Below are 20,148 nucleotides of genomic sequence, written 5' to 3' on the forward strand. Positions count from 1 at the left end.
AGGGAGTGAGCGTAGGCACCTTTGTCTGTGCTACCAACGTGAACAGATCGTGGTGACAAGGACACACCTCTCTCATTTTACCAGCCCTTCACGCTGACAGGCCTGGCATTGAGCTTTGCACACCCCTGCAGTATGTTGCCATAGCTGCCTGGCACCAGCTCAACCGCCAGAAATTAGGTCATTCCCAGAAGCCAACAGATGTTAATTTTGTGCATTTGTCTCTGTAAAGCTGGCCACTCCTTTGGTCTCCTCCCCCTCTGCCCTGAATTACAGGGCCTGTGGAAATCCACCAGGCACATCTGCTTACCCCCTCTGTTGCCACAAACGCACACAAAGTTTGGGGACGGCGCCACGTTAATATAAGCCACCACTATCTGCTCTGTGAGTCTTCCCAGGCCCTGGTGCCCTCACACTCTGTCCCCAGTAGCTTCAGGCTAAACCAAAATCAAATCTAGGAACCCCTTGGGCAGATTGTAGGGGAATCATAGAGTTGGAAGGGACCATGAGGATCATCTAGTCCAGTGATGGCCAAACTTGGCCCTCCAGCTCTTTTGGGACTACAATTCCCATCATCCCTTGACCACTGGTCCTGTTAGCTAGGGATGATGGGAGTTGTAGTCCAAAAATTGCTGGAGGGCCAAGTTTGGCTAACATTGATCTAGTCCAACCCCATGAAATGCAGGAACCTTGTGCCCAACATGGGGCAAAACATGGAAGGTCCATAGCTTGGTGGTAGAGCATCTGCTTTGTATGCAGAAGGTCCTAGCTTCAGTCCCTGGGATCTCCAGGTAGGGTTGGAAATATCTCCAGTCTGAAACCCTGGAATGCCACTGCCAGTCAGTGTAGACCAGGCATGTCCAAAGTCTGGCCCAGGGGCCATTTGCGGGCCAGGGCCTGGTTTAAACCGGCCCCACAGGCAATTTGGAAAAATCAATCTGTTGCGGCCCCCGAGCACCTGCCTGCTGGTCTGCTTGCTCTCCCCTGGAGCCAACGCTCCACCAAGGAAGGTTAGAGGTGGGCAGGGCGGGCTGAGATTGGTGCGTCTCCGGCGGTGGTGCTGCGTGTTTGGTATCTTGGGCGGTGCTGCTCAGGATCTCAGTGTGCAGGCGTGATGCAGACAAAGCAGGCAAGGCGAAGCGAGAGGGGAATTCTGCAGCAGCCCATCGTTTGGCTCTCTGTTCTGCCTGTGAACCTAATTTCTGCTATGAACCTAGTTTCCGCTATTCCATTTTGTAAGGATTGTGAGACCCTGCATTGACTTCAATCCTGAAAAAAAGTCAACAACTTTGGGGGAACAATCAAATAATGTCAGGCAAAATGGTCGGCCCTCATACATGTTTGGGCCCCCCTGGTGTAGACAGTACTGAGCTAGATGGACCAAAGGCCTGACTCAGGATAAGGCAGCTTCCTATGTTCCTAGAGGTGGAGAACATGTGGCTCTCTAGATGTTGTTTCATGACAACTCATATCATCCCTGATCATTGATCATACTAGCTGGCACTGATGGAGGAGAAATCCAGCAACCTCTGGAGGTACATAGGCTGCCTATTCTTGCCTTAGGACATATGCTCCAACTTGTTTACAGCCTTCCCTGGCCTGTTGCCTTCCAGATGTCATTGGACAGCTCCCTTCATCCCCAACCATAGCCTGATGGAGGCCCTCAGGCTAGAGAAAGCGATGTACTGTAAGAAGTAAGAAGGCAGGCAGGTGGGGTCTAGCTGAGGGCAGATGATCTTTGGTGGAGCAAGGCCTCATCTGTCCTAATGGACCAGCCTCCACTGCTATTGCAGATGGATAGCTCAGTTGGTTAGAGTCAGGTGCTGATAACGCCAAGGTTGCAGGTTCAATCCCGGTATGGGATAGCTGCATATTCCCACATTGCAAGGGGTTGCACCAGATCAGTGTTTCCCAAACTTGTGTCTCCAGTTGTTTTGGGACAACAGCTCCCATCATCCCTAGCAAGACCAGTGGTCAGGGATGATGGGAATTGTAGTCCGAAAACAGCTGGAGACCCAAGTTTCGGAAACACTGGACTAGACGATGCTCAGGGTCCCTTCCAACTCTACAATCCTATGGTTCTCTTCTCCACCTGCTACATCCCTTGACCATGCAATCAACTGCCCTGTACTTCTGAAGCAAGTGTGTTAGTAAGCCAACAGGGCATCTCCTTTTAAAATATATCTGAATGGAAAACCCCCAGATTGTAGAGCTGGAAGAAAGCACACTCTGGCCTCTGCCATCATCCCAGGGACTAAGGGCTCCTGGGTTAGTTGCACAACCCCTGCCCAAGCAAGACAAAACTAGCCTGGCCACAGCTGGATGTGCATGTCTGTTTATAACTCACGACTTTGTCCTGGCATTGTCAAAACGGATGTCCCTGTTCCCTCCGCTCTCCTGCCCTGGCTGTCTTTTTTTAGTCCGTAAGCCTGAAGGCAGGGAGATGGCTCTCGTCTGGAACTTTGTTTTATTGATACGAACTCCTTTGGGAAATAATATTCATCTGAAAACCAGAATAGGAATTCTGGGTTGCAGTAGAACTAAGTTCTACTCAGAATAGACCTGCTGAGATTAACAAACCTACCTAAATTAGTCAAGTTTGTTAACTTGAAGGGGCCTACTCTGAGTAGGGCTCACAGCAAACACCACCCATTATGTGTTTGTGTCAGGGATGGGGAACCTGTGGCCCTCCAGAGGATGGTGGAATAAAACTTCTATCCTCTTCAGTGGTCGTGGCCCACGCAGGATGCAGTGGATGTGAGTTGGAGCCCAGCAACATTTGGAGAGAAACAGGTTCTCCATCCCTGATGTCCTATATTAATAATAACCGTGTGTTTAAGATTGCATAAGGGCTTGTCTCATGCCAAGGAAGCATGGGTCTGAGTGGTTTCTCAGCTTGACTCACAACCCTCCAACATTTCTCTGGTGGAAATAGGGATGTCCTAAGGAAAAGCTGATCGCCGAAGAATTGATGCTTTTGAATTATGGTGCTGGAGAAGACTCTTGAGAGTCCCATGGACTGCAAGAAGATCAAACCTCTCCATTCTTAAGGAAATCAGCCCTGAGTGCTCACTGGAAGGACAGATCGTGAAGCTGAGGCTCCAATACTTTGGCCACCTCATGAGAAGAGAAGACTCCCTGGAAAAGACCCTGATGTTGGGAAAGATGGAGGGCACAAGGAGAAGGGGACGACAGAGGACGAGATGGTTGGATAGTGTTTTCGAAGCTACCAGCATGAGTCTGACCAAACTGCGGGAGGCAGTGGAAGACAGGAGTGCCTGGCGTGCTCTGATCCATGGGGTCACAAAGAGACGGACACAACTAAACGACTAAACAACAACAACAAGGAAAAGCGGGACATTCTAGGATCAATCAGAAAGCAGAATGGCTTCTGTAAATCTAGGACTGTCCCTGGAAAATAAGGACACCTGGAGGGTCTGTTAAGTTTTGCCTTTGCTGCTCCACTTTCCCCAGGAAAACCTGCTCTTTAGAGCTAAATTAGAGCAAACATCAACCGGGAGAAAACCCACTTGACATTTGCAGTAAAAATTGGGTTTTCCCGGAGGGAAGTGTCAGGGCAAGCGAGTGCAGATGAGCTCTGTGACTTATGACACATTTGTTGAGGTTGGCCCCAAGAATGGTGTAAAGAGCTCCAGAACACTGTTTGGATGTCCTCTGCAGCAGACCACTTTCTTCCCTATGAACTAGTGCTCCGTACTGGATACTTCTGTTCCTTTGCATGAGCTGTGTCAAAACCGTTCTTCCAACTACTTGGAGGTTTTCTGCTCCTGTGAAAGAGGCTTCTGCTGCTGCTTCCTCATTCACAGCCAATAAGGTTTTGAACGCCCTTTATCGCTTTGGTTGGTGTGGTGTACTTTTCTTTCCATTAAACATTTGCCTTGTGCTCCGCAGCTTCCTAAACTGCAGCTGCTTCCCAATATGGAAAAACCTCATAGGAGGAGGATGGATGGGAGAATCTGCCATTTTCAACTTCTCTCGGTTTCTCATTTTCCCAGTCTCAGGTTCAGTTCTTGTCATTTCCACATCCGTTTCTGATTTTTATTTAAAAGCCCCCCAGAAAATTCACCATCATTTTAATGCCAAATTTATCCATATCCCCCCACCACGTTTTTAGGCATTTACCACTAATATATGTATTTTTATGCATATTTGGTCTCACGTATATGCATTTTTGTACTCATTGCTTGGCTGAAGAACTGCGTTGCAAATTTTGGAGAGGCGTGGACTTCAAAGCGTAGCTGCGTTTCAGCTCATCTATTGTTTCAGAAAGTACAAATCGGGGAGGTTCGCACTGAATCAAATTTCACCCCATTGTGTTCTCATATCTTCCTCTGGGCTTGAATTCAAGAATGGAGGCTGGCAGCCATTGTGCCTGAAACAGGTGCATCTGCTGATCTTGTCTTTAAGGGGAGTCTTCCCTTTTATCTTTTCTTTTCTTTTCTTTTTTTAAAAGAGACCTTTCCAGAATGATTTCTTTTACATTCAATTTAAAAAAACCATGACCAGCAGCAGTCAGGTGTACAATAGGTTGCTTTCCCAGCTTCCTGCCCTTACAGAGAAGCCCCGCAGAGGATGCTGTAGTTTTTTCCCTAGGAGACAAGCACACCCTGAAAAGGAGCAGGATGCAACCTACCAGAGATATCATTTGTAGAATAAAAGGATGGACAGCCACCCAATGCCTTGGTGGACTCAAAAGTGATGAAAGCACAACCAGAACAATGCACTCTGCCACGAGTTTTCCACCAAAGCTTCTCCTTTCTGTGCATAACTTTAAAATGCAATTTCATTTCTCACTGGTGGCTGGTTGGGTTGGGGAACCATGAAACTGCTGCCCAGGCATCCCCCACCAGTCCTACCCAGCAGACATCCCCCCCCCCAAAAAGAAACCCAAAAGGAAAGAGAGAGAGGCAGACAATTCATTTGGTGCAGCTCCTGCCAATTCTTTCACCTTCTCCCCTTTCTGCTACAACAAGTGTTCAAGATGTGACAAAGTGCAAGTCGGCTGCGCCGTCTCCTTCTTGGAAATGCCTAAGTGGCTGTGAGGCCCGATAAGGGACTCCTGAGTAGATTAGCGCAGAGCCACATGCCAAATTTAAGGGCTTTTGTGTCTGGTTAGTGTTCTGGAGAAAGGTGATCTTGAGCTGGCGGGGTGGAGAGAGGGAAAGAGACAGGCAGCAGCCTCACCCTAACACTTCTTCAACATTGCTAGGGCTTTCCCCAAAGCTTTTGGAAGTCAGTTGGCCATCAGCCCTGCTTTACAGAGGGACAACCCTCTATTTCAGGAGTGGGGAACCGTTGGCCCTCCAGAGGTTGCCGAACTACAACTCCCATCAGTCCTTGCAAACGTAGCCAACGGCCTGGGATGATGGGAGTTGTAGTTCAGCAATGTTTGGCAGCCTAAAGGTTTCCCATGCCTATCTGAAGGGCTGTCTAGCTGAAGTCTGGTTGAAAGATGAATAACGGCAAGAATAATAATAGAACTGTAGAGTTGGAAGGGACCCTGAGGGTCATCTAGTCCAACCTCTTGCAATGCAGGAATATGCAGCTGCCCCATACGGGGATCGAACTTGCAACCTTAGCATTATCAGCACCATGCTCGAACCAACTGAGCTGTGAGAAAGCAGAGACCTTGAAACACCAGGACAGCAAAATGTGTAGGACAGCAGACTGCACAGGTCACTTCTTCCTCCCCACTTGGGTAAGATGTGCCATATTTCTATTTAAATCAGGAGTTGTGAACCTTAGGCCTGGGGGCCAAATATGGCCCCAGGAGTCTTCCTGGACCACCACCCCACTCTCCTCAGGCCACACCCTTTTGCTAACCCTGCTTTGCACCTCCCTTGATTTTTTTTGCTTGCCTGGAATGTTTCCTCGGATTCTGCTAATGCCGCTTGCTTGCCTGGGTAGACGAAGAGAGAGGGGAACATGAGTATGTGCAGAAACTAGCCTACCATACAAGGAGAACATTTGCACCCATTGCTCTGCCCACTTTTGCTGCTCACAACTACCAAGTGGCTGGTCCCCAGAAGGCTGCCTGTGACTCAGACCGAAAAACGTTCCCCACCCCTGATTTAAATTATAGTAGTTATTTCTAAATTTGCCTCCATCCATATGAATTAGCAGATCGATGCAGTTAACATTAACAAACAAATGCACATGGCATGCAAAAACAGTCTTTCTGGCGATGCATTTAGTCTTTATCAGCAATGTGCGAGCAGCCACCCTCATTTGACACACAAGGTGGAAAGTGGGAAGAGAGCTGCATTCAAGGCAAAAGCTAGTGTGGATCAGGAACACTGCCAAGTCTCCTGTCATGTCTTTTCACAATCCCTCCACTGCTCCTTTGCTGTCCCAGAGACTTCTGAACACGTGCAGTTAAGGTTGCCTAGTATCCATTCCAGGAAGCCCATTCTTGGGGCCTGAGGCCAGGAAGAATCAATATCAAGACCATGAACCAGTCCCATATTGCTGCCTATTTGAATCTTCGGCCTGGGTGTTTTGCGGCAATATTATTTCAAAATACTAGCTGTTGCTTTTGATCAGTGATATGAAAGAGAGAATATACGGTACTCCTCTTTCCCAGTGCTTCCCCCAGATCCTCATTTTTCCAAAGCGGAAAATTTGCCCAAAACGTGAGAGAGAAAACATGGAAAGCCTCGTTGTTTGTCATATTCCTGCATCTTTACATCGTCACCTTTGCCCTTTTCCTGCTGGACCACTTCCCCGGGCCCTGCCTAGATTTTGGCTGCGAGTCTTCTGTAACTTGAGCAAGCAGACACCAGGCTTGTGTGATCTACTTCATTTGTCACCGGAGTCCAGAGATTCACCAGCTGGAACCAGGTGGAAAACAGCAGCTGGCAGTGGGTGGTGGTGAGACATGTACCTTCAGGTTTATGGAACAGAATTCCCCTGGAGAACATTCTCAGGAATTTGTTTCGGGTACCAGAATAGAGGTCAGTCGTGTTTTCTCCTGGTTTTCCCCACAATCCACGCTTTCTTCATCTCAGCTGCCTTGTTTAGAAGGGGGGGGGGACCCCTATTATTTGTTATTACAGTAGGAAGTCAATTATCTTGCTCATCTGCTGCAAATTACTCAAGAGATCTATGAGTTAGATCCAGATCTCTTATGTTGGCAGCCCCATGGTGTCCTACATAGCCTCACCCTATGATAACACTATGGTCTGCCCCACAAGTCTCAGGCATTGGGATGATATAGACACATTTCATTTTACCTTGCATATGAAGGATTTTCCTTTTTTTCTTTGCCAAGAGGCAGTGGCATGTAACAGATTGCAGGATGTACATCCATCTATATTTGCATATAGATGTCACTAACCACCTGGGGAATTATCTGGCACATTCTGATGCGCTCCCTCCGCAGATCATGCGCAACCAGCACTGCACTTTAAATGCGGCTCTCGTGATTCATGTACCCGGTCTTTAAAGGATATACACTTCAAAAATATGGCAGACAACAGTGTCTTAATGAGTTACGTAGCTTCACGAATCATGACAGCACCACCAATGCCATTTGATAACGTGGGCCTGCTGGGTGTGTTGGGGAGGCAGACTGAATCCCTACAAGTAGGACATGCAACAAAGTGTTGCAGTGCGGAGTGATCCTGTTCCAGCCAGCCAGCCACATTCCCCCTCCAGGATATTCCATCCCATTCCCCCTCTGACCCTGCCAGAATTCTGTGGCCGCTGCACACATGCAGTCTACAACTGGTCTGTTTTGGGGTTTCCCCCTTGTGTTTTTCCCCAGCCGTCATTTTTTTCTGATTTGGGGGATATTTCTACAAATTTTGGGGTCCCCACAAGCCTGCCCATACCTCCCTCTTGCATGGCACTGTTTTGGCAATGCAAGCACCGCTACTCCCACCTGAACATAAGATGCAGAACAAATGACAAATCCAGAAACAGAATAGAGAATCATAGAATTCACCTAGTCCAACCCCCTGCAATGCAGGAATCTCAGCTAAAGCATCCATGAGAGATGGCCATCCAACCTCTGCTTAGAAACCTCTAAAGGAGGAGAGTCCACCACCTTCAGATGGAGTCTGTTTCACTGTCAAAGAGCTCTGGTATTTAGTCTGAATCTACTTTCTTGTAACTTAAATCCATTGGTCCGAGTCCTCCCCTCCAGAGCAGAGAAAACAAGCTTGTTTCCTCTTCCATGTGACAGCCCTTGAGATATTTGAAAATGGGTATCCTCTCAGTCTCTTCTTTTCCAGGCCAAACTAACCCACCTCCTTCAACCATTCCTCATAAGGCTTGGTTTCCAGACCCTTGATCATCTTGGTTGCCCTCCTCTGCACAAGTTCCAGCTTGGCAACCTCCTCCCTAAATTGTGGCATCCAACGCTCCATTTGTCTGTTTGTTTTTATTCTGTGGAGAAGGGTTTTAACTGAGGTCCAGCTCCGAGGGCCTTCTGGCAGTTCCCTCACTGTAAGAAGGGAGGTTACAGGGAACCAGGCAGAGGGCCTTCTCAGTAGTGGCGCCCACCCTGCAGAACACCCTCCCATCAGATGTCAAGGAAATAAACAACTACCTGACTTTTAGAAGACATCTGAAGGCAGCCCTGTTTAGGGAAATTTTTAATGTGTGATGTTTTATTCTTTTTTTTATTCTGTTGGCAGCTGCTCAGAGTGGCTGGGGAACCCAGCCAGATGGGCGGGGTGTAAATAATAAATTTATTGTTGTTATTATTATTATTATTTTATTTTTGCGGCTGAAAAAGGGGAGCCACGTTGTCATAATGCAGGGGGGCAGCAAATGTGTTGACCCTCCAGATACTGCTGAAAGGTGGTGTTAAGTTGTGGGTGAACATATCAGACGACACAGCGATTCTTCAAACAGCTCTTGTTTATTCACAGGCTAGAACAGAACTGAACTGAAGGGTTCAGCCAACCTGCTTATATAGAGCTCAACTACAAGGCAACAGTAACAACTTTCTGTAACTATCCAGTCACTGAATGTTACTTTCAATTCCTTATTTGCATATGTGGACCTGAGTGAAAACTATATACAGTATCCCCCTGCTGGCCCAGGGTGAGAACCTCAGTACATAACAGGTGGAGAGTAGGCAAAGGTGGGGTGGGAAATGATATAATACAGTTGCGGAACTCCATCTCCCATCAGCCACAGCCAGCCTGGCCAGTGCTGAAGGATGATGGGAGTTGTAAGCCAGTAGCATCTGGAGAACACTGCATAGGCTATCCCTGCTGTAGGGGATGAGGACTAAGGGAAGGAGCTGGGCTAAATTCGTCCCAGAGAAGCTGGCCTTTGATGAAGGATTTGAAAGGTAGGCGGAAGAGAGAAACAGCATCACAAAGGTGTTTGGGGAAGCAATTCCAGGCAGAAGGGGAAGCAAGGAAGACCAGGGGCGGGAATCCTGTGACCCACCAGATGTTGCCAGACTCCACTCCCCATCAGCCTCAGGCAGCAAGGCCAATGGTCGTCCAACCACAACTGGAAGATCACAGATGGGCACTTCTGAAAGTTTATATTGTTCCTCCAGGGTTACCATAACAGAAAAGCAGCCTTCCCAAACCTGCTGCCTTCCAGATGTTGTCGAAGCCCAGCTCCCATCCGTCCCGGCCATCATTTTTTTGTACGCATTTTTTTGCACTTGAGATAGTGTTTGTGAAGCGATACGGTTACAGCTGGAGACTTTGTGCAGTATGGACAATATCTCAGGTTTGTCGGCTGAAATATTACCTAGCCTATTCCCCAACAGAGCCCCTGTGCTCTCTTACCTTTGCATCAACTGTGATTAAATCAGGAAGACTCTAACTGAAAAGGGTTTGCTAAGTTTGTTCAAAAAAAGACAGGATGTAAAGGAACTAGCTCCATGGATTCATATCCTGCTTTGTTCTGAATTTGGTAACCACACATTTCCAGTTCAGGACAAACCAGAAAAGGTCCTGGGTTAGGTTCATTGTGCTGCAATGGGGGGAAAGAAGGAGCTGAATGCACAGGCATTAATAGATTATTGGCTTATTGAGCCATGATAACATCCTGTAAAGATTGCCCTAATTTATGGATGCATTGAAGCTACACTTACCTTTAAAGAAAAACGAAAAACCCACCTATTTTGGGGGTGCAATGCTGCATGGGCGTAGCCAGGGGGGCAGCTGCCCCACCCAATCAAGCAAATTAATAAAAATACTTAATTGACCACTTGTATCACAGATAACTCGGTTCTGCCCGCCTCTAACAATACCTGCCCCCCCAAATAAATCTTGGCTATGCCCATAGGGAAGGAAATCAGCCCTGAGTGCTCACTGGAAGGACAGACCCTGAAGCTGAGGCTCCAATACTTTGAACACCTCATGAGAAGAGAAGACTCCCTGGAAAAGACCCTGATGTTGGGAAAGATGGAGGGCACAAGGAGAAGGGGACGACAGAGGATGAGATGGTTGGACAGTGTTCTCGAAGCTACCAGCATGAGTTTGACCAAACTGCGGGAGGCAGTGGAAGACAGGAGTGCCTGGCGTGCTCTGGTCCATGGGGTCACGAATAGTTGGACACGACTAAACAACAACAACGCCCATAGGGGGATGGGTTTCTGGGGTTCCCCACCCAGTTCAGTCTTCTGGTTTTCAAGGCCTTCAGCAAACACCAGCTGCACATTTCCCAACTTCATACCACAACCATGAGGTCTAGAAACCAAAGCTGCATGTGGGCCAAGTGCTACTGAACATACAGAATCAAAACGCTGATTTTTACAGTGGCAGCCAAGTCCCAGGTTGTTCTGGATTCATGCCCGTTATGACACACCAAAAAAGAGAGAGGATTGTACCACTACCAGCGGAGGGTGTAAGCACAAAAGGACAAAAGCTGATTCTGCTCTTGTCCAAGCTGTCCGAAGGGCCTTGAGGTGCATAACATGCAACAAACCACAGCTGAGCAATGTACAGTGGTACCTCGGGTTAAGTACTTAATTCGTTCCAGAGGTCCGTACTTAACCTGAATCTGTTCTTAACCTGAAGCACCACTTTAGCTAATGGGGCCTCCTGCTGCTGCCGCGCCGCCGGAGCACAATTTCTGTTCTCATCCTGAAGCAAAGTTTTTAACCTGAAGCACTATTTCTGGGTTAGCGGTGTCTGTAACCTGAAGCGTATGTAACCTGAAGTGTATGTAACCCGAGGTACCACTGTATTGGATGTTGGGGTGGCCAGACATGGTGGCCTCCAGTTGTGGACTGCAACTCCCATGAGGCATAGCCAGTCTGGCCAATAACCCAGGAGAACGAGTGTTGTAGTCCACAACATCTGGATGGCACCAGGCTGTCTACCACCATGGAAGCCAGCTTATGGGGCAGATCATTGTGTTCCCTTGCAGATATGACGTGGTCTTCCAGACTACAGCCTCCTTCAACCTTAACCCATTGCTCATGCTGGATGGGGCTGATGGGAGCCTGAATTCAACATCAGATGAACTGGCTTGTCACAGAATTGGTTCATCAAGCTCAGCATTGTCTACCCTGTTGGTGGCTCTCCAGGATTTCAGACCAGAGTCTCTCCCAGTTCTACGTGGAGATGGTGGGGATTGAATCTGGATCATCTGCATACGTGGTGCATGCTCTACCAGTGAACCAAAGCGCTGCCCCACCATGGCAAAAGGAGAAAACAATGTCTTGAGAACAGCGTCCTCATTTTACAGCAGATACATCCATTATTCTACAGCTCCACGTGTTCTGGGGCTGGGCTCTGGCAGTAAAAAAGCACAAAAACCCCCGGGTTCTAGGGCGAAACCAATACATCAAGTTAAGTCCTGGCTCTGGAAGGAGCAATAACTGCAGGAGAAGAGTCACACGGCTCTTTGAATCCTCTCTTCCCCATGAAATATGTTCAGCAGTGACAAAATCTTTGGGAGCCTGCCAATCTATCTAGTGGCCATCAAGCATGTAATAACTGCAGTTTTTGAAGGCTTCTGTGTCTTTTCTCCCCGAGAAAATTCAATTTTCCCTATTTCCTCCAACAATTTTCACTGGTAATAATCAATGGCTATCTTAAAGCATCTCTCCAGACGTGTTAAAAAAAGGGAGGAAAAATCAATCCAAAATGTTTACTGCCGCAGGAAATTAAGGGAGCAGACAATTACTTCGTGACAGAAGATGAGACGCGAGAAAATAAGAGCTTTATTTTGTTTAATAGCAACTGCCACTTCATACAGTGTAAGCAGCCTCACATCCACAAAGCATGCCAGTATTTACAGGAGATGGAGAGATAGGCACTTTTATGCCCCATTCATTATGGGACTGAGCTGTTCATTTGTTTTCATGCGTCCTTTTTTCAAATCTATAGACTCTTCTCCTCCTCCCCGTCACCCCCCCGCCCCAGTTTGTGCCAATGCAACAGGCTGGTGGACACAAACCAAAATCTGTAAACAGAATAATCCATAGAAAACACCAATGTTTGGGGAAAGGCGCAGTGGGGATCCACAGCCAAGCACTGGCTGTGTTTGGACACACTGTCCAGCTAACTAGCTTGGCTCACATCAGGGTTTCCCAAACTTGCGTCTCCAGCTGTTTGGGGACTACAATTCCCAACATCCCTGATCACTGGTCCTGCTAGCTAGAGATGATGAGAGTTGTAGTCGAAAAACAGCTGGGGATCCACGTTTGAGAAACCCTGGTTTACACAATGCGCATGATCTATGGCAGCCTTTCTCAACCTGTGGGTCCCCAGATGTTGTTGAACTACAACTCCTATCACCCCTAGCTAGCAAGGCCAGAGCTCAGGGATGATGAGAGTTGTAGTCCAACAACATCTGGGGACCCACAGGTTGAGAACTGCTCATCTATGGGCTGGTGCATGAGGCTCAAGGCTCCCACTTTTATCCCTTACTCCATAAAGGCACTGCAAAAGGGCAAACCTTCGCATTTTGCCCTGACAAACTATGACCAGTAAAGCCAGCAAACGTTGGTTCAAGGCTGGCTAGCAAAACAAACCACAGTCCCGGGTTTTGGATGGAATGTGATGCTAGCTCAGGGCCGGAAAACCTATTGTTGTACTCCAACTTCCATCATCCCTGACCTTTGGCCTAGGGCTGATGGGATATGGAGTCTAAGAGCATTTGGAGGGCCAGGTGTCACAAACACCCAGCCCTGCGCTAACCCTCACATACCTGTAGCTTTTTTTACCTGCTTGAACCAACAGAGAAGCAAAATGGGAGAACTCAAGCTGTGCCAGCCAGCACAAAGCTCCTGCAAAGCATAATTTGTCAATACTCAAGTTTCTTGGTGTGCTGGGGGCAAGACGAGAACTGCTAGTGATTCCCCCTAAGCGGCTGGGTCACCAACAGCCAGGGACAAATTGCCTGGTGCCGTGCCAAACTTAACTTATTAACACTTTTCTATATGTGGTGGTCCATACACGCATGAAATACTTAATTTTGCAACATGAACCCAGGACAGATGCAAAGTGATCAAAGCAAATAGCACTCCACAGCAAAGAACACATGAGCATAGAAGTCTCTCTCTCTCTCTCTTGTTAAGCACATGGGCTCTAGATGCAACCCATCATTCAGTGCATTTGTTCAGTTCGTATGGCCCAAACAACTATGGACAGGACGGTGTCCATTTTCCAACTCCCGTAACCCGTCTTGTGCAAGTGTGGAAACAGGTAACGAGTTACGGATTCAGCCTCGTGGGGAAAATCACTTTTTTTTAAAAAGTATAAGAGCACACTTAACCCCATAGGGTTAAGAAGACTGGCTTGAATGATTCCAGACAGCGCCTGGTGAAATGGCGAAGGCTTGAAGAACAGTGCCGTTGGTGTTTTCCTGTGGATCATAGGACTGGATTTAACTATGCATTTTTGCCCCTTTGACCTGCAGAAGGTTGATGTATGCAAATATATGTACAGTGGTACCTCAGGTTAAGTACTTAATTCGTTCCGGAGGTCCGTTCTTAACCGGAAACTGTTCTTAACCTGAAGCACCACTTTAGCTAATGGGGCCTCCTGCTGCCACTGCACAATTTCTGTTCTCATCCTGAAGCAAAGTTCTTAACCCGAGGTACCATTTCTGGGTTAGCAGAGTCTGTACCAGTGGTTCTCAACCTGTGGGTCCCCAGATGTTGTTGGACTACAACTCTCATCATCCCTGAGCTCTGGCCTTGCTAGCTAGGGGTGATGGGAGTTGTAGTTCAACAACATCTGGGGCCCCACAGGTTGAGAAAGGCTGCGTGTAACCCGAGGTACCACTGTATATGCATGCATTGTGCATACCGGATATGGCCAACTAGAAGCCCTCCCATTCCTGTTGGCTCAAGCCAGCATGCCCAATGGTTCGGAAGTTGGCATCTGACGGCATGTGGACGACCACGTGGCCCCCACTCCACCCCTCCTGCCCGCTCTCTGCAGCTCTCTGGCTAAGCAGGTTTCCCAGCACTTCAACGATTTGTCATTTCACTCAGAGAGGGGGAAAGAAGCCGCACCATGTTAAGTTTCCTCCGAGATACTCTAAAGATCACCTTGAATTACGGCAAGGCTTATTTTTAGTTGATCAATGCATCAGTTATAATTGTTTTGTCAGCCTTACCAAGGCAGCCTTCTCTTCTTCTTCTTCCTCCTCCTCCTCCTCCTCTCCCACCCCACCCCCACCACTGCTGGGGGCTGCCGACCAGCCATTCCTCCCACCCACCCCACCTCCCAGCTCTGTGTCAGTGATAGGCGGAGGGGGTAGTCATTTGCATAACTTAATACAGGCAAGGCTCAGCATTAGTATTCAGATAAATGCACTCGTTGCAACTTTGCCAACTTGAGATCACTGCAAATTTGAGTGGATTTCCACAGAGACAACAGAAGGCACATCCCCCAGGCCAGCTTTTGCTCCTGCCAAATTTCAGTCACACAGCTTCTCAATGAGATGGCTGCATTTTGATTTTTTTTTTAAATAAAAATATTTTTTTTTGAAGGTTTAAGAGGGAAAATTATCCCCTTTTCTAGAATTCTGGGAGCCAGCTGGAAATGCATTTATTTATTTATTTGTGCTGCTGGAACACCAAACAGAACCCTGAAGCACAGAAGAAGGAGGGGAGGGGGGGCGGGAAGAGAGAAAAGCAGCCTTAGTTGGGCAGAAGCTGTGAATGTTTGACAATAGCAGGTTCATTAAGACTATTTCAGATCAGATGCTTTTTTTTTTTTAAAAAAAAGCAAGGACAGAACAGGGACGCACAATACCATTTTTTTTTTGCCAGCTCGGAACACCTTTGGCTTGGTGGAGAATTGTGTGCTCTTTGAAAGCTTTGTTTAAACTAAAGAAAAAGAGGGAAAGTGTGTGTGTGTGTCGGGGGGGAAGAGTCTGCCTTATTCTATGTTACTAAAATAGAACAGTGCTTTTCAAAATATATTCCAAAGAACTCTGGGGTTCCACAGCAGCTTGCCAGGGGTTCCTTGATGGAGAGAAAAGCAGCTCCTGCAAAAGGCACAGTCTCCGCAACCACAGACCTTCCCCTACAATGAAGGGGAGCGTGGAGGTCACAACTGCAAAGCCTTAGCCAGGTCCTTATGGGAACCAAGAGCAGAGGCGTACCTAGGCTCCCTTGTGCCCTTGGCAAGGAGCTGTATGGGCATCGCCTGCCTGTCCCTTGAACCCTTGGCAAGGAGAGTGTGCAAACAGGTGGGTGGGCTCCTAGCCACTCCCAAGCAGAGTGGAGAGTTGCGTTTTTGGTGCCCCCCTTGAACCTGATCTCACCAACCCATTGTTACCCCACTGACGAAAAAGTACACTATGAAATAGAGAAGGGGAAGCTCAAACGTCATCCTCAAGGCCACATACGGGGCTATTCCTCAGGCCACGCCCCTTTGCCCTTCAAAGCCACACCCACCCACTCAAGGCCACACCCCTGACCAGCCTTGCTCTGTGTCTTCCTTTGAGTGCCCACCTCGGCCAAGTGGCCCCTGAAAGGTTGCCTCTGAGGAAAGCGGTCCCTGGGCTGAAAACAAGATTTCCTCCAAACATTTCTTAGGATCCTTTGCCAAATGTAGTACTTATTGTTGGTCCAGATGTGTGGTAGGTCCTTGATGAAAGCAGGAAGTATGGGACAAACCAACAAACATTGACAAAGACCAATAGCCTTCAAATGGTGTGATGCGGGTTAGCTCATGTGCCGCTCTCCAGAGGTCATTGTACTCCAACGCCCATCAACCCCAGCCAGCAGGGCTGACAGTCAGGGCTGATGGGAGTTGTAGTCCAACATGACCATCCATGGTATACTGGGTTGTGTCAGTGATGGAGCCTTTGTTTTATCCGGGGCTGTGTGGGAAGCGACTGAGGGACTTTTGCCTTTAGAGAAGGTGAAAGAGGTTAAGGGGGGAGAAAAAATGTGGCAAAGGAGGACATCAGACCTAGAAAGGGGTTCCGTGTTGGAGATCCATGTTAAAGAGAGGTCCCAGCTCTGGGAAAAAAAGTCGGAGATTATGAGGACGTTGCAATGTCAGAGAATGAGTGGGGGGAAACGAAAAGTGTTGCAGCTCCTTGGAAATTAAGTGCATCACTGCACACGCCGTCACAGACAACAACCTACTTTGCAGGTTGCTTCCTCAGTCTCCTGCAAACAGCGAACCTGTTGTGGGAAATGAAGATAGGAACAGTAGGGGTGTGCTTTTATTTATTTTTAAAAAGGTAACTGAACCAAATTCTGTTGGTAAAGAGCTGAGGAGGAAGCTGTGGCCTTCCAGCTGTTGCTGAACTCCACCTCCCATCAGCTCCAGTCAGCATAACCAATGATCATCTGCTCAACATCTGGATGCCTACAGGGTCCCCAAGATGGCAGCCACGGAGTCCTCCTGAGGCAGCCCAGATAAGAGAGCCTTGGCTTGGATGTTGAAGGCCCCAGTTACAATAGGCTGATGTTCTCCAGCACCACCGGTGAGACCATCTTGTGCATGGAGTCAGTATCCCCCAGCTGCTTATATGCATTGGCCCACAGCCTGTATGGCCAATGGTCAGGGGGTGTTGGGAGTTGTAGTACGGCATCAGGGGATGCCCACAGGTTCCCCATCATAAATCACAGTGCAAGGACTGTGGTGGCTGTTAACTTTCCACCCCATGCATTAGTGCCACAGGGAAATTTTTTTTCTAGGGAGAAGTGTTCAGCTGCCCTAACGCGACCGTTTGAAATCCTGTTTCTGTCCTTAAACTCCCCCGCCCTGCATCTTAGTCTCCCATGTTCCGGCTGCTGCCTCTGGCTGCTGGCTCAAGACACATCATCATTAGACACTGCCCCCCCCCCCGTCCCCGGCTCCCTCCCCACCCTTGTGCAGAGGTTGATTCAACGCCAGCGAAGAGCAGGCGCCATGGGGGGAAAAGAGCGCCACAACCACTCAGGAATCATTAGTGTTACTGCAAAGGGAACTTGTAGCCAGGGGGCAGAGGCTAAGCCAGGCGTGCAAGTGTGAACTCACTTATCCCCTCGACACCTCCGCAACCCACACATCCCTGACACCCCCAAACCCTGCCCTGCACTCCCATCGCTGCCACTGAAGGCATCTGACAGCAGATGAGCCAAGAGAACCCGGCCAACTCCGGAGGGTTGCCAGGCCCAAAGGAAGACACATTCAACTCCTTGCATTGGTGGTAGAGTCCCATTTTTGCTTTGTACTCACAAGGCCCTGGGTTCAGTCCTCAGCATCTCCAGCTAGGACTGGGAGAGGCCGCTGACCGAAACCCTGGAGAGGCGCTGCCGGGGTTGGTATGGACCATACTGAGCTTATAGGCAGACCATTGGTGCAATTCTGCATAAGGCAGCTTCTGGCCCTCTCCAAATGAAACGGCTCCTGTGCCTTTAAGAGCTGTCAGGGAGAAGTTCAGCAGGTGCACCTTCCCCCATCACTGCACTGCGACTGGAGGAGAGCTCCTCCTGGCCGAACAGCAGAGCCATTTCACAGGATTTCATTTCTACATTGGAGGAGGTGCAACCACAGCTGCCCACTGGTCCAGGTGGCTCCTCCCAGTGACCCACTGCCAGGATGACCCTGGGGTGCCCTGCTTGGAGGCAGGCTTCCCATGTTGCAGCAGGCCAAGGGGAGAGGGGTGTGTGTGTGTGTGTGTGTGTGTGTGTGTGTATATGATGCCCTTAAAGGAGGCACAGCAGAACACAGGCAGATGCCTGACCCACAATCCACCAGGCCTGTCCGCTGCACCGCACAAACCCCACTGAGATGGAACCACGCTATCTCTTAACATGCAGGTCCTGCTTCTTTCCAGGGGGGGGGGGTTGCACAGGCAAACTTTCCCAGCGCATGGCGCTACCTGCCAATGGGGACAGGGTGTGGAGAGGAGAGTGCTCTTTGGATTCCGCCCCCCTCGCCTCAGGCCCCAACGTGCCATAGGCTGCCTAAACACCATACATTTAAAGCACATTTCCACCACCCACTGGCAGCTGTAGTTTACTCATCCAGAGCTACAATTCACAGGACTTTAAAAACTACAATTCCCAAAATTCTTTTTTTTTTTGGGGGGGGGGATTGCTTTAAATGTATATGATGCATATGGAGTCTCCAGCTAGGCCTGCTCCTGGGCATGTAGGGGGTGCAGCCTATTGAGGGGCTGACCCCAAATCTAGGCAAAGAAATCTCATAACCAGAGACTGAAGCTGATTGGCAGGTTAACCAGCCAACCACCTTCCAACATTCCCTACATGACTCAATCACAGAACTCTTTCCCTTGACACCAATGCCAGTTGAGGGAGGTGAGAGGCGAGAGGCACAACTCTGGGCATCTGCAGAGAGCCCCCCTCCCAAGCTTCCACTTACGCATCCACAACAACAGTTTGGTATTTCTGGAATTTATCCTAAATTCCGCTTACCTGGGCGCAAGCGTCCAATGAACTCAATAGGACTTACTTCTGTACAGAGAAGGGTTAGCATTGAACTTGCCAGGCCTCCTGAAACACCCCCCCCCCAAAATCCTGAACCTCTGGTAGAAATTACAAGACAGCAAGGGGAGGGGGAGAAATTAAATCATATTAAAAGTAAAGGTGTTGCGGGATGGGGAGAAGCACACCAGTGCCAGGCGAGGCTTACCCAGATTCAGAAGGGGAGGGGGGAGTTCAGAGGTTCCGCGCTCCTCTTCCTCCTCTCCCCCCGCCCCCTTCAAGACTGATCGCGTATGCTTGCTAAATAATAAAGCCGCACCTGAATGACAACGAGGTGTGGGTGCTGGGGTTGCAGCACTGTGGGGGAGGGAAGGGGGAGTGGGTGGGAGGGGGGCGCTGGTCGGCGTGCGAACCGAGCTGGCTTGAGATTTAGCCGTTCAAGGTTAACCACGAGAGGGAGTCTGCGGGTGGAAGGGAACTCAAAGATCAACCCTAACCCCAAGCACGCCCCCGCGGAGAAGAGCACTTCAGGGAATCAGGCAGGGCGATGGTAGCCCTCCCGTTCCCACAGGGAAAAATTAGAATAATTATTCACACACATACACCCCACGCGCAAAAAAAATAAAAAATCCCTCCATGAGATGAAACTGCAACGCGTGATTTTAACGAGGGTGTGTGTGTGTGTGGGGGGGTAATACCCCTCCCCATAGAAGGGGGGAAGGACCCACTCACTTCGTTGCTGGCTGCACCAGAGGTTATTTACTTAAGTTCACCCCCGCAGATAACAGGGAGCGGCAACGGCAGTGGTACAAAGGCGACTTCTCCTCAAGGTCATACATACATGCGTACTCAAGAATCATTGGCACAGTCCGGATGAGCCCCCCACCCACCCCAGGAAAGAAAAAACACCCGCCCCAGCAGTTCCGAGTCCCAACCCATTCCTCAAGGAAGGTCCCAGCCGGCCGCCTCCGTTCCTCTGCTCAAACCATTAAGCCTCATGATCGACCCCAGAGTCAGGAATAGAACCCAGGTGTCCTGAGGCACTGCTCCTTGCCCCCCCCCCCTTGTAGCCAGAAACAGAGCAACCTCCCTGCACTCTCAGCCAGGTCCCAATCCTAATAATATATAGCCTGGTATCTTTCGTGAAAGAGTTGGACCCGTTCAATTTTTTTTTTAAGTCTTAAGTTTGGCGTCAGTGGGTGGGGTGGCTTTTTTTTGGGGGGGGGTCCCCTTAAGGCTGGCAAACTGGGAGATTCCTCCCCCCTCACACACACCCCTCCCGTCTCCATCAGAAGGAAGTT

General features: G+C 49.0%; 1 protein-coding gene across 3 annotated transcripts in view; it reads right to left on the bottom strand.

Annotated features, from left to right (window-relative positions):
- Nucleotides 1–20,148, bottom strand: part of KIRREL2 (kirre like nephrin family adhesion molecule 2) — a 60,314-nt gene that overhangs the window by 39,514 nt on the left and 652 nt on the right. The gene's annotated exons all lie outside the window — the stretch shown is intronic.

Source organism: Podarcis liolepis, assembly GCF_965112155.1.
Source record: "Podarcis liolepis genome assembly, chromosome: 7".
In the NCBI taxonomy this organism is placed as follows: Eukaryota; Metazoa; Chordata; class Lepidosauria; order Squamata; family Lacertidae; genus Podarcis; species Podarcis liolepis.